The 13,698-nt window shown below is 43.9% G+C and overlaps 1 pseudogene; it reads right to left on the bottom strand.

Moving 5' to 3' along the window:
• Positions 1-10,355: 10,355 nt before the first annotated feature.
• LOC115836268 lies at positions 10,356-10,701 on the bottom strand (annotated as a pseudogene).
• Between the last annotated feature and the right edge of the window lie 2,997 nt (positions 10,702-13,698).

The raw sequence follows: 13,698 nt of genomic DNA, 5'->3' as shown, positions 1-13,698 counted from the left end.
GTTCATACCTGGGCTGAGGAGGATAAGTGCCTTTTGATAACCAGGTCTACAGGTTTTCATTTTTCTGTGTCACACTCAAGGATAAAGGCAAAATCAATTTTGTAATTTGTTTAGAAGCCAGAGTTTATCTTTTCTGTAAGTTTATAACCTTTTTTTATATATATACAGTTACTGCCACCTTTGTGAATATGGGAAGGGACTTTAAATTTTATTTTCTGGTAGCAGTCTAGGAATTCGGTTAGTACTCATTTGTATTCACTGTCACTGTTTCTCATGTTCTAATATAAATGACCAAAATCAAGAGTGCTCAAAGGGTAAGTGATAGCCACAGTATTGTTCCCTAAAATATGCATAAGGTAGAAATTCACTCCCTTCTTCTCCTGTCCATGACCTTGGACATGGGGAGGTTTTGTTGTTAAAGACGTCCCATTACGTGATATGGAGTTGTACGTTAAACTTGCACATGACTAGAGCAAACTATGAGTGCAACTCAAATGTGTTGAAGATACTGCAGTCATTTTTGTAAAGAGCTTGCTGAATCTTTCCAATAGACTAAATAGCTTTTAGGCCACAGGAGAGTTTGGAATCTGGGATAAATACTACCTGGAGGTTTGGAAAAAAAAAAATAAAAGAACTATATAGAAATGAATCATTAGGTCTATGTACTGATCATTAAACAAAAACAAAAACAGTAAAATATCAATTAAGGTAGAAAAAAAGTTTGAAAACAGAGGTATGGTAGAAAGAGCTCTGGATTTTTAGGCAGATGGACAGGACTCCCAACCCAGAGAAGTTACGTGATTTGTGTGACATTGCAGAGCAAATGTTATATGGCAAAGCCAAGACTTGACCCATGCCTTCAGGTTCTCAGCCCTGCTGTTCATTACCCAACATGGCAGCTCAGAGGTGACTCTTCATCCTACAGTTATGCGTGGTTTGCAAAGCCAAAGAGCCAGAAATGGGTTCAACTCTAGATTTTCTCATTCACTAGATTGCCTGTAGCAATGATTCTCAGTACTTGCCATGTATCAGATTATATGAAGGAGCTTTGGAAAACATACAGTTTCCCAGATCCCTCTTCCAAAGATTCTGACTCATTTGTTCTGGGGTGGGGCCCAGGTAGTTTAATTTATTAAAAAAAATCTCCCTGGATGATTCTCACATGCAGCCAATTTGATGAGAATCATTGTTTTCTGGCACTGGTTCTCAACCCTGGCTGCACATTAAAATCACTTGGGGAGCTTTGAAAGCTACATGCCTAAGTCCCATCCTCAGAAACAGTCAATCACCTGGTCTGGTGCATCCTGAGCCCTGGCCTTTGCAAAAGCTTTCCAGGTGATGCTAATGTATAGCAGGTACGAGAACCATTGCTCATAGGCTCCCCAAACCATGCATCCTTAGTCTAAAGTCATCTCTCAGGGAAGGGCCTGATCATCAGCATTCTGAAAACTCTAGCACTGTCAGTGTTCAATAAGTGCCTGTTGAAAGAATGGCCTCATGAGAATCAATGTCTATTGACAGGTGAGAAGAAAAGGGCAAGTTTAAGAAACATTGAACGTTTAATATGAAAATGTCCTGAGGGCGGATTATATAGTTAGTGAAGCAAATACTATGACAATATGCAGATTATCTTACGAACACAAAGGTGGCCTTCTTAAGTCGTAGAGGCTGCTATCCTAAACCTGGGATAGTCTTACGTAGGGTAAACACACCTGGTAGCAATTATTTAAGCATACTCTGAGAATGACCCTGGATGGCAGATGCATCTAAATGTGTGTTCCAAGCTGGGGAACCCAAGCAGCTATAACCTGGAAGTTCGTTCCTTATCTGTGATAAACACCTGAACCCCTTGCACGTTCCATGGAACACAGGCTGTACATCGAGGCCCTCAGTTTTGGGTTAAATGAAGGTTGCCAGGTGGAGGTGGTCACGGGGAGGCTGTTACTTAAGTGGAAATGCCATGGAAACTGCATGCTGTTTGCAGGCGGCTGCAGGTTTCCTGCCCAACCCACTGCCACTGGGCTGTGTGGTTATGTTGTCCAGCCTGCCTCTGCTGGACTCTCTCCCCTGTATGTAACCACCTAACAAAACCCTGTGTCTCATTTGCTGGCTCTTGGTCTCTTTTTTGGCCTCTTGAACCTGGTACCTTCCCTATTGAGATTAATAGGAGTTTGGCACAACACCTTATCCCCAAGAATATTGTGATGGTGAGAATCAGCAAATTCTACCTACCTTAAGTAATCCCCACCTCGGACAGAACCATTCTTTACTGAATCCAACAGCAGTCTCAGCACAAGGCATCTGGAACACTGGATAATTCTCTTACCAAACGCTGTTTCCAGTATATAATGAAGACCATGACCTACCAGTGGGAATTTACACTATGGAAGAGCTATTTTCCTTCATGGATATGAGCAGACTAGGAAAAGAAAAATGATTTCCCCTTTTAACTTATTTAACAAGAATGTTAACTGACAAAGTAGAATAGCAAAGCTGTCTCTGCTGCATAATCCCACATTTGTAATAAACATGACCTGGAAGAAATTTACCAAAATATGAACAGGGCTCCTAGTTATCTTTGGATAGAGAGATTATGGTGATTTTTGTGTTTTCCTTTACACTTTTCTGTTTTCTGAATGTTCTGCCTAGTACAGATATTACTTTTAATAAGAAAAAAAACACACTACCTTTTAAAAATTGTGTGTGTGTGTGTGTGTGTGCAGGAGGTGAGTTAAAAAATTTAAGGTGCTCAAGCTTGGGGAATGACTATCAGAGGCATTTCTAAATCTGCTGGCACTTAGACAAGCAGGAGCAGGTTTGTCCGACAGTTTGAAAACTCAGCAGGTCCATTAGTGCTTTCATAAGCAGGTGGAGATTTTGCAAGCCTGGTGCGGAGCTTGCCAGCGTCAGCAAATTTGGTTATCAGCCAGGTGACCAATAAAGATGAGGTTCCAGTTTAACTTTTGTCTGTCCACTTGGTGCCTGACACATACGAATGCATGTGAACACTCTTGATGTCAGACTGCTGTTGACTGATAATGTTAAATACATGGAGAAGACACGAGGAGAAACTATTCAGAAAGATTCATGGTACAAACCCCTAGGTTCCAACACTTGACTAAAGCTGCTCTCGATGTTTATAAATCTATTTGGTTTGGAAGTCAGGTGCAAATGGCATATGGATGAATCTCTTAGAGAAAATTCAGCTGAACTTATGTGTTTGGCTTACCGAGAAGCCCAGTGAGTATCACAGACCAGTAGGAGCCCCCAGGTACAACCTCAAATCCAGTAGCAATGTCCTCTTACCTTCAGCAACAAGGCTCTATTTCCTCAGAAGCTTCCAACTCTTCATAACCATCTATAAGACGACTTCTTTCAAACTTTCATGGTCCAGTGCAGTGGCTCATGCCTGTAATCCCAGCATTTTGGGAGGCCGAGGTGGGAGGATTAGTTGCATCCAGGAGTTCAAGACTAGCCTGGGCGGCATTAGCCAAACCCTGTCTCTACAAGAAATAAAAAAAATTAGCCGGGTGTGATGGTGAATGCCTGTAGTCCCAGCTACTCAGGAGGCTGAGATGGGAGGATTGCTTGAGCCTGGGAGGTCAAGTATGCAGTGAGCTATGATTGCACCACTACACTCAGCCTGGGCAACAGAGTGAGACCCTGTCTCAAAAAAACAAAACCAAACCCTGATGCTCAATCTCTTTTTGCTATGAACCTCTTCTACCTCTTTCCTGAATTTTCCACTTATCCTTTGTTGCGTGACACAGATATTCTTCCTTCATTACTTTCCTGAAGCAAAACTTTCCCTTAATATCCTCAACCCCAATACCCATCAACACCCTTCTAGTGTCCTCGAATGCCCATCCCATCTCACCACCATCAGAAAGCCTTACAATCGGGAAGTTTTATTTTCTGCTTAACTTAAATGTCATCTATTATAAACTGAATTATAAATAACTTGAGGGAAGCCATCTATTTATCCGTCTTTGTATCCCTCCAAAAGCACGTAGGCTACTAAACATTTGTAGAACAAATGAGTTTCCTCTGAAAGAACAACAGTAGCACTTTATAATGATATCATACATTTGTTTATATAGAGCCATTTTCAAAGCACATGAGCTTTGCAGCTGCAAATGGGATCCGCAGAACTGCAAAACTGACATCTTCTGGGAGTTTCTTAGGAAAAGGGTATCTTCGCCTCCTGCTCCCTTCTGCTCCCCGCTTCCCTTATACACACCGACTGAACTGGAATCTGAGTTTTAATAAAATCCCAGGCAATTCCTTTGGCATTCAAGGTTGAGAACCACTGGTCTAGACTAGAGCCTTGGCTGTCCACCTTGGCTGTGCACTGGAATCATATAAAAAACTCTGGAGCCTGAGCTGCAGCCCTCTTCTGCCCATCCTGATTTAATCAATCCTCGCTGAGCGATGGGATTCTTCTTTTGAGACAGGGTCTCTCTCTGTTGCCCAGGCTGGCATGCAGTGGTGCTACAGCCTCAGCCTCCCCAGGCTCAGGCCATCTTCCCACTTCATCCTCCCAAATAGCTGGGACTACAGACACACACCACCAAGCCCAGCTAGTTTTTGTATTTTTTGGTCGCCCAGGCTGGTCTTGAACTCCTGGGCTCACGCGATCCACCCACCTCAGTCTCCCAAACTACTGAGATTACAGGTGTGGGCCACCACATCCTGGCCAACAATAGGATTCTTAAAGGTGCCCCAGTGAGCTGCCAGGGAAGAGAAGCACCGTGAGTGCCTTCATGGGACTCTCCAAAACTCCTACAATATTTTGAGAGCCCATTGTGTCGCCTCTATAGTGATTTCCCTTTTTTTCCCATGCAACTTTCCCTTAAGATTGTATTATTTGTCATCTTCCATAAAAATATCACTCAGTTTTATTTCTCAGTAGACATTTATTGAGCACCTAGGATTTGCACAAACACAAAACCCATTCTTAAACTTCCTTTCACAGTAAATTATCTAAATTATCTTTCTTGGGCTCTTTCTTCACCAATGCTGTTTTCTAATTTTATAAGCATTCTTTGGTACTGGTATAATTTTGGCTTGTCATTTGCAGAGTAGAGGAAAAGAAAATTAATTCTATTTTGTCTAGTTTTAAAACAACCTACAGATTATTTTAAGCCACAGAGATACAAAAGTTGATTATATTTAAAAGCAAACAGACCCAGTTCTTTAACCTTGATCAATATACCATGTTTCACCTTCTCATCCAAACCGTAACAGCTAAGACTTCTAGAGGGCTTGCAATGCCCTGACAGGTGCTAAGTGTTTTACCTGTATTATCTCACTTGATCTACCCGACAATGCTATGAGGTACATTCTATTGTTATCTCTATTTTTTGGATGAAAAAACAGTGGCACAAAAAAGTTCGGTAACTGGCCTAAGGCCACACAGCTTGTCTTCCTGAAGATCGGATCCAAACCCAGGCAGTCATAGAACATGCTGGTCACTATTGGGCCACTTGTTCTATGGGGGACGGTGCTCCAGGAACACAGCAATGTGGTTTAGGATTCCAGGACCTGGGGGACCTGCTGCTTCTTTCTTAGTTCTCGACAGACCACTGAGTGCAGTTTTTCTAAATCTTTTCCCCACTTTAATATGTGGTCCATAAAACTGTTTCCACACGTATAACCCACTGTGAAGTTTATAATGATTTCATGTTTGGACAAATTCCTACTGATGTTAAGCTAGATAGGAAAGAAGTTCTGACTAATACAGATGAAGGTCTAAATGAAGAAGTCTTACTTTTATAAAGGAATTTTCCCCTCCTCACCAAATCCAGTTTTAAATGTTCATATCTCTGTTGCAAAAAGATGATAAATAAATGTATCTTTTGCTCAGTAATGGGTGTATGGGTGTGAATATAAGGGTAAGAAAGTTAAGAAATGTCCAGTAGTATATAATGGGCATTCTTGGGCTGGGCATGGTGGCTCACACCTGTAATCCCAGCACTTTGAGGGGCTGAGGTGGAAGGATTCCTTGGGCTCAGGAGTTCAAGGCCAGCCCTGGGCAAAATAGCAAGACCCAATCTCAAAAAAAAAAAAAAAAAAAAAAAGAAGAAGAAGAAGAAAGAAAACACAGAAATTAAAAAGGTAAAGGGCATTTTTAAAAATTATTGCTATATTTTTTTTAAGACGGAGCCTTACTCTGTTGCCCAGGGTAGAGTGCAGTAGTATAATCTTGGCTCATTGCAACCTCTGCCTCCCAAGTTCACATGATTCTCCTGCCTCAGCCTCCCAAGTAGCTGAGATTACAGGCATGTGCCACCACACCCGATTGATTTCTGTATTTTTAGTAGAGACGGGTTTTCACCATGTTGGTCAGGCTGGTCTCGAACTCCTGACCTCAGGTGATCCACGCACCTCGGCCTCCCAAAGTGCTGGGATTACAGGCGTGAACCACCGTGCCCAGCAGGGCAGTCTTTTTCTTTACATTCTTTTTCTCTGGGCCTTGTCTGTAACCATCCATAGTAATAGCTCTTTGTTTCCATCCTTCCCTCACTGAGGAGGAAATGATTTCCTTTCATCCCTTCTGGTTGTTCTAGAGCAGGACTTCTCTACCTGAGTGCTATTGACATTTTGGTTGGGATAATTCTTTGTTATGGAGGGCTGTCCTGTAGATTGTAGGATTTTCTGCAGGATCCCTGGCCTCTACCCAGTAGACACAGCAGCACCTCATTTCAGTGTGACAACCAAAAATGTCTTGCCTCATGTCCCCTGGGGAGTAGAGAGGGAGGGGCAAAATCACCCCGGGTTGAGAACCACTGTTCTGGAAATATTCACTGGCATTGCAACCCCACATGTTCACATTTTGCCGTATTGCATCCTTAACTATTGTCTCAAAGATCTCAAGGCCGCGTATTAGGTGTTCCCAGTATTGTTTCTCTGTTTTTCTCCCTGTCCTTGCCTTTTGCGCCCTCGTTGGATGAATGCCCCAGGAAATATCCTGAAGGTGACATGCTGGATGCTGCAGCCGGGAGCACGGAAATGGCTTTGGAGGATCTACGTATCCTAGGGTGGGACCCTGGGGGATGCAGGCATGCTCTGCCATCACCACTGCCTTATCTGCAGAGCTGGCTTGCTCCTGCGGGCCTTCCTCTTAAGTTTATGTGGACACCATGGCACCGCAGACTTTATTCCGGTAGTTCCTCGTAGAAAACAAATGTCTCATCTTTGATGGTGTTGATAAACATAAAACACCTGTGCTCCAAGTGCAGTTTGCCTGAGGACAAAGGCAGGACTCTGATGTACAGAATAAGCAACGAAGACAGGTTAAGAATGCTGACTAGAGATAGTAGCTTGTTTTTGCTCCACTTATACGTAGGTCTCAATGATGCATGTATTGATGGATGTGAATATGTGGCAGAAAATTGTTTCCATTTTTTGGATCCAGTTTAAAAAGATCAATTAGACAAGACTGCCCATGGAGGGCTTCTAGTTGACCTTCAACCACGATGTCCGATGATTCAATAATAGCAATGGCTAACACTTTTTTTTTTCTTAAGAGGTGAGATCTTGCTATATTGGCCAGGCTGGTTTTGAACTCCTGGGCTCAAGCGATCCTACCTCTTCAGCCTCCCAAAGTACTGGGATTATAGGTGTAATCCACTGCACCCGGCCACTAACACTTATTGAGCACATACTATGTGCCAAAACTATACCAAGGACTTTACTTGACTGTCTCATTTTAACCTTACAGCAGGTTTAAGAAGTACATGTCATTATCATCTCCATTTTATAGATAACCAAACAGACTCATATTGATCAAGTTACTTTTCTGAGCTTATATTTCTTTTTTTTCTCTTTCTTTCTTTCCCTTTCTTTTTTTTTTTTTTTTTTGTTTTTGTTTTTGTGAGACAGAGTCTCGCTCTATTGCCCAGGCTGGAGTGCAATGGCACGATCTTGGCTCACTGCAACTTCTGCTTCCCAGGTTCAAACAATTCTTGTGTCTCAGCCTCCCGAGTAGCTGGGATCACAGGCATGTACCACCACGCCCAACTAATTTTTGTATTTTTAGTAGAGAGGGGTTTTCACCATGTTGGCCAGGCTGGTCTTGAACTCCTGGCCTCAAGCAATCCACCTGCCTTGGCCTTCCAAAGTGCTGGGATTATAGATGTGAGCCACCACATCTATAATCACATCTATAACCACATCTGTAACCACACGAGCCCGGCCAGAGCTCGTATTTCTTATAAAGACACAAAATAGAGATTGAAGGCCCAGCGCAGTGGCTGGTGCCTGTAATTCCAGTGCTTTCGGAGGCTGAGGCAGGAGAATTGCTTGAGGCCAGGAGTTCGAGACCAGCCTGGGCAACATAATGAAACTCTGTCTCTATTAAAAAAATTTTTTAAATTAGCTGGGTGCAGTGGCATGTGCCTGTACTCCTAGCTACTTGGGAGGCTGAGGTGGGAGGATCCCTTGAGCCCAGGAGGTTGAGGCTACAGTGAGCCATGATCATGCCAGTGCACAACAGCCTGGGTGACAGAGTGAGACCTTGTCTCAAAAAAAAAAAAAAAAGAGAGAGAGAGTTTTTTTTCCAGGGAGTTTGTCTCCAATGTTTTTGGTTATTGTCGTTCTTATATGTATGTGTAGAATATTTTCCAAATTGTAAAACACACATCACAGAAATCTTAACTGTTTTGAAGTGTACAGTTCACTGACATTAAGCACATTCACACTGTTGTGCAACCATCACCACCATCCATCTCCAGAATGTTTTCATGTTTCCAAACTGAAGCTCTGTACCCATTAAACAATAACTCCCATTCCCCCCTCACTCTAGCCTTTGGTAACCCGCATTCTACTTTCTCTCTCTATGAATCTGACTCCTCTAGGTATCGCAAATAAATGGAATCATCCAGTATTTGTTTTTCTGTGTCTGGCTTATTTTTACTAAGCGTAATGTCCTCGGGGTTCATCCCTGTTGTTGCATGTGCCAGAATTTCCTTCCTATGTAAGGCTGAATAATATTCCATTGTATGGATAGGCCACATTGCGTTTGTCCATTCATCCATCATCATTGGTTACTCAGTTGCTTCCACCTTTTGGCTATCACAGATAATATTTCCATGAACACTGGTGTACAAATATATCTTCAAGACCCTGTTTTCTTTTCTTTTCTTTTCTTTTCTTTTTTTTCTTTTTTTTTTTTTTTTTCTAGACAGAGTCTTGCTCTGTCACCCAGGCTGGAGTGCAGTGGTGCGATCTCAGCTCACTGCAATCTCCCACTCCTGGGTTCAAGTGATTGTCCTGCCTCAGCCTCCTGAGTAGCTGGGATTACAGGCGCGTGCCACTACGGCTGGCTAATTTATTTTTGAGACAGAGTTTCACTCTTCTTGCCCAGGCTGGAGTGCAATGGCACGATCTAAGCTCACTGCCACCTCCGCCTCCCAGGTTCAAGCAATTCTTCTGCCTCAGCCTCCCTAGTAGCTGGGATTACAGGCATGCACCACCACATCCAGCTAATTTTGTATTTTTAGTAGAGACGGAGTTTCACCATGTTGGCCAGGCTAGTCTCAAACTTCTGACCTCAAATGATTCACTCACCTCAGCCTCCCAAAGTGCTGGAATTATAGGCATGAGCCACTTCGCCTGGCCGCCTGGCTAATTTTTGTATTTTTAGTAGAGACAGGGTTTCACCGTGTTGGCCAGGCTGGTCTTGAACTCCTGACCTCAAGTGATCTGCCCGCCTTGGCCTCCCAAAGTGCTGGGATTATAAGCGTGAGCCACTGTGCCCAGCCAAGACTCTGTTTTCCGTTTTCCTGGATGTGTCCCCAGTGGTAAGGTTGCTGGATCATATGGTAATTGTCTGTGTAGTTTTTTGGGGGGACTCGCATACTGTTTTGCACACTGGCTACACCATTTTACATTCCGCCAACAATGCACAAGGGTTCCAATTTCTCCACACCCTCACCCACCATTATTATTTTCTGTTTATTTCTATTTTCTTCTTCTCTTTTTTTTTTTTTTTTTTTGAGATGGAGTCTCGCTCTGTCGCCCAGGCTGGAGTGCAATGGCGCAATCTCAGCTCACTGCAAGCTTCGCCTCCCGGGTTCACGCCATTCTCCTGCCTCAGCCTCTCCGAGTAGCTGGGACTACAGGCGCCCGCCACCACGCCCGGCTAATTTTTTGTATTTTTTAGTAGAGACGGGGTTTCACCGTGGTCTCGATCTCCTGACCTCGTGATCCGCCCGCCTCGGCCTCCCAAAGTGCTGGGATTACAAGCGTGAGCCACCGCGCCCGGCTATTTTCTTCTTTTTTTTTAAAGTACAATTTCCATTTAATTTTTTTCCAGAGAATAGTTCGTCTTCAGTCTTTAAGGACTCAGCTCTTTACATGGACTTTGCTGGCGGTTGCAGGGCAGCACCCGCAGGTCTAAAAGGGGTGGGGGTGTTCGGTCCTTGCGGGCTTCATGAGATCGATTCCTGACTACTTTGCTGTGAATTGCACAACTCACACAGTCATGTAGCTTTACATACAGCTTGGGAAGCACATAGACATCGAAGACGCTCGCTTCAGAAATGTCCCTGACTGCTGTGGTCTCCACTATGTTTCGAAAGACGAATTTCTTAATGGGTTTGTCCTTGGGCACACACAGGGCACAGTTTGTGCAGCGAATAGGCTGTACGTGGCCATGGCTCTTTTGGCACAACTATTGTTTCTTCTTTTCTTTATCATCTTGAAGACACAGACCGGAGAGAGTTGTTTCTGTTTTCCATAGTAGCCATCTTTATGGTTGTAAAGTGTGTCCCTAAGACTTTGAAATTAGTTAAATGCCAAGTCTTTCCCTTCTAGACCTTTTCTTCTTAATTCAATAGCAACACACACACACTCAATGGAAAGATCTTGCTCATAATACGGCAGCTCATGAGGATTCATACTCATTACACTCTTCACTGCCCTTGCTGGTCAGTTCTTTGGCCAGCTGGTAAGGTGGTTGGTTGGGAAGGCAGGAATGGATAATATAAAACCACCTTCTCTCTCTAGTCCCGAGCCCTGGGGATGTGAAAGCACACTTCTTCCTCTTTTCTCCCTCTTCTATACTTTTAGGGGTCTCTCTAAGCATTTAGGAAACATGTTGAAAAGAAACACGTCGCATTACAGAAAAGATCAGCCTATTCTGAGTCCATTAATTTTAATGGGAATGATCTTTCAGGAAACCTGTTTTGACTTGATCAAGGGCGCTTGGTCTAGGCGGATTCTCCACCTGGCATTCAGAACTTGACAAAAGGTGTGGCTGCTGAAGCAGAGAGGAATGACTCATACCTGCCCACGACTCAGCAGGGGCCCTACCCAAGGCGTGTCCCTTTCTCCTCCTCCTCCCTGTTTTTCCTCTGTCTGCTTCAAGCTCTCAGGCCTTCCCTGCTTCCAGGCACCCTGGGAAACAGTGGCTGAAATAACACAGGGATGAATCATCCCCATCTGACCAAAAGAAGGGAAGGCAGGAGCAGCTCTTGATTGACTGAGTTTCAAGGCCTGAGTTCCCCAACTCACAGCCACGACAGCGTCAGAGCAGCTTCTGCTTCCACGGCGTCTGGCTGCGAATCTGGACCAAAGCCAGCTTTCATCAGGATGCCAGTGCACTGATGCAGTAAGTGAATGCTGTTAATTAGGTTTGGGGTGTATCCTGGCAATTTAAAGAATCACCCAGTGTTGCAATCATAGAATTGTGGCATTTTAGGGCTGAAACGGATTTTACATATACAATGTCATAGAACTTCAGAATTTAAATGACTGGCTCACCAGAGCCAATGGCTTAATTTTCAGGATGTTTTCAAGCCGGTTTACCTCAAATTGGTAGTTTGAAATGGGCCTTTAGTGGGATTATTTACACCACAGAAACTGACAAACACTACAAATCAGGCTTCTCTCTCCTCCCACTTCACTAAGAGCTGATTGTTAAAAAATGTACTAGCCCATCACTGACCTTGTCCAAATGCTTCATTTATAGATGAGAAAACCTCAGCCTAGAGACAGGAAACGACTTACCCACGGTCACACTATTAATTAGCAGCAGAATTTAGAATCCAAATCTTTTGCATTCTATTTTTTTTTTTTTTTTTTTGATACAGAGTCTCACTCTGTCACTCAGGCTGGAGTGCAGTGGTGCAGTCTCAGCTCACTGCAACCTCTGCCTCCTGGGTTCAAGCGATTCTCCTGCCTCAGCTTCCGGTGTAGCTGGGATTACAGGCACCTGCCAACACACCCAGCTAATTTTTGTATTTTCAGTAAAGACGAGGTTTCACCATGTTGGCCAGGCTGGTGTTGAACTCCTGACCTCAAGTGATCCACCTGCCTCGGCCTCCCAAAGTCCTAGATATGAACCACTGCACCTGGCCTTTTGCATTCTATTTCAATGAGTGGATACTGAAAGCATAGTCCTGTCACTCCAGCCTAGAATCCTGTCGAAAAATCGAAGCAGAAGGATGTTATTGCACTATTAATAGGGAGTGAGGGACAAATAATTCCTCTGAAAATAGGTTCTCAGGGGAAAGAGACGGACTGCTATTAAACCCCTCCTGGAATTCCCTCTCATAGTTTAAGCTGAACATGGGGCCATGTTCTTATTACACTTACATGGAATGCAACAGGGAGATGCAGACACAATCGTGTATTTGTAATATCCTCAACAATAAGAGGCTTCGTTGCCCTTGAGGGGAAAAGTGGCATGCCCTGTAGGCTGGGGTCAACAGCGTGGCCACAAGTAAGAAGAAACAAACTAGACTGGAAATACGTCATTTAGAATGGGTTATTGGACTTGCTCTATTGTCTTTGTGATAAATGTGAATCCAACACGAAAGCAAATTAACTTTGATGCTTGCATTTTTCCCCACAGTGTGATTTTTCTGTTCTTGCACAGCTGAGCTCAAAGTTCTGGTTAGGACTTTTACAGGAGGATAAAAGTCAAGAAAGCATGGACACTTACAAATCAGAGCAGCAGGCATGGCGGCTCACGCCTGTAATCCCAGCACTTTGGGAGGCCAAGGCAGGAGAATCACTTAAGGCCAGGAGTTTGAGGGCCAGCCTGGGCACCATAGTAATACCCCATCTCTACAAAAAACTTGAAAGCTAGCCAGGGGTGGTGGCTCAAGCCTGTAGTCTCAGCTATTCGGAAGGCTGAGGCAGAAGCATCACTGGAGCCCTGATTGAGCCACAGCACTCCAGCCTGGACAACAGAGCAGACTGTCACCAAAAGAAAAAAAAAAATAAAGTATAAGGCAAGCAAGGAAAGGAAAGGATGGATGGAAGAGATGGAAACTCTAGTTAGAGGGTGCACTCCACCTTCTTAGGGTGGCTCTGGGGAGCCAGTATGAACCAGTTCCAGGATAACACTGGATAGGTTCAATACCACATGTTATTTAAATTCTGAAGTTCTATGACATTGTATATGTGAAATCCATTTCAGCCCTAAAATGTCACAATTCTATGATTGCAACACTGGGTGATTCTTTAAATTGCCAGGATACACCCCAAACCTAAGTTAGAGGGTGCAGCCACAAGAGCTGACTCTCAGAAAGGTAAAGGGACAACCCCACCCCACAGAGGACAGCGATCCTGCGGGGAATGATGGGGCCGCTGCTTCTATGTGGTTGAATCACCTAGACCAGTGAGACCTGAACAGGAACTGGAGCGGCCAGGTTGCATGGGATGCAGGAGAATGGAGGAATGGGCCAG

This window comes from Nomascus leucogenys, chromosome 8 (genome assembly GCF_006542625.1).
Source record: "Nomascus leucogenys isolate Asia chromosome 8, Asia_NLE_v1, whole genome shotgun sequence".
NCBI classification, from domain to species: Eukaryota; Metazoa; Chordata; class Mammalia; order Primates; family Hylobatidae; genus Nomascus; species Nomascus leucogenys.
The sequence above is the reverse complement of the archived record's forward strand: the minus strand, read 5'-3'. Positions and strand labels throughout refer to the sequence as shown.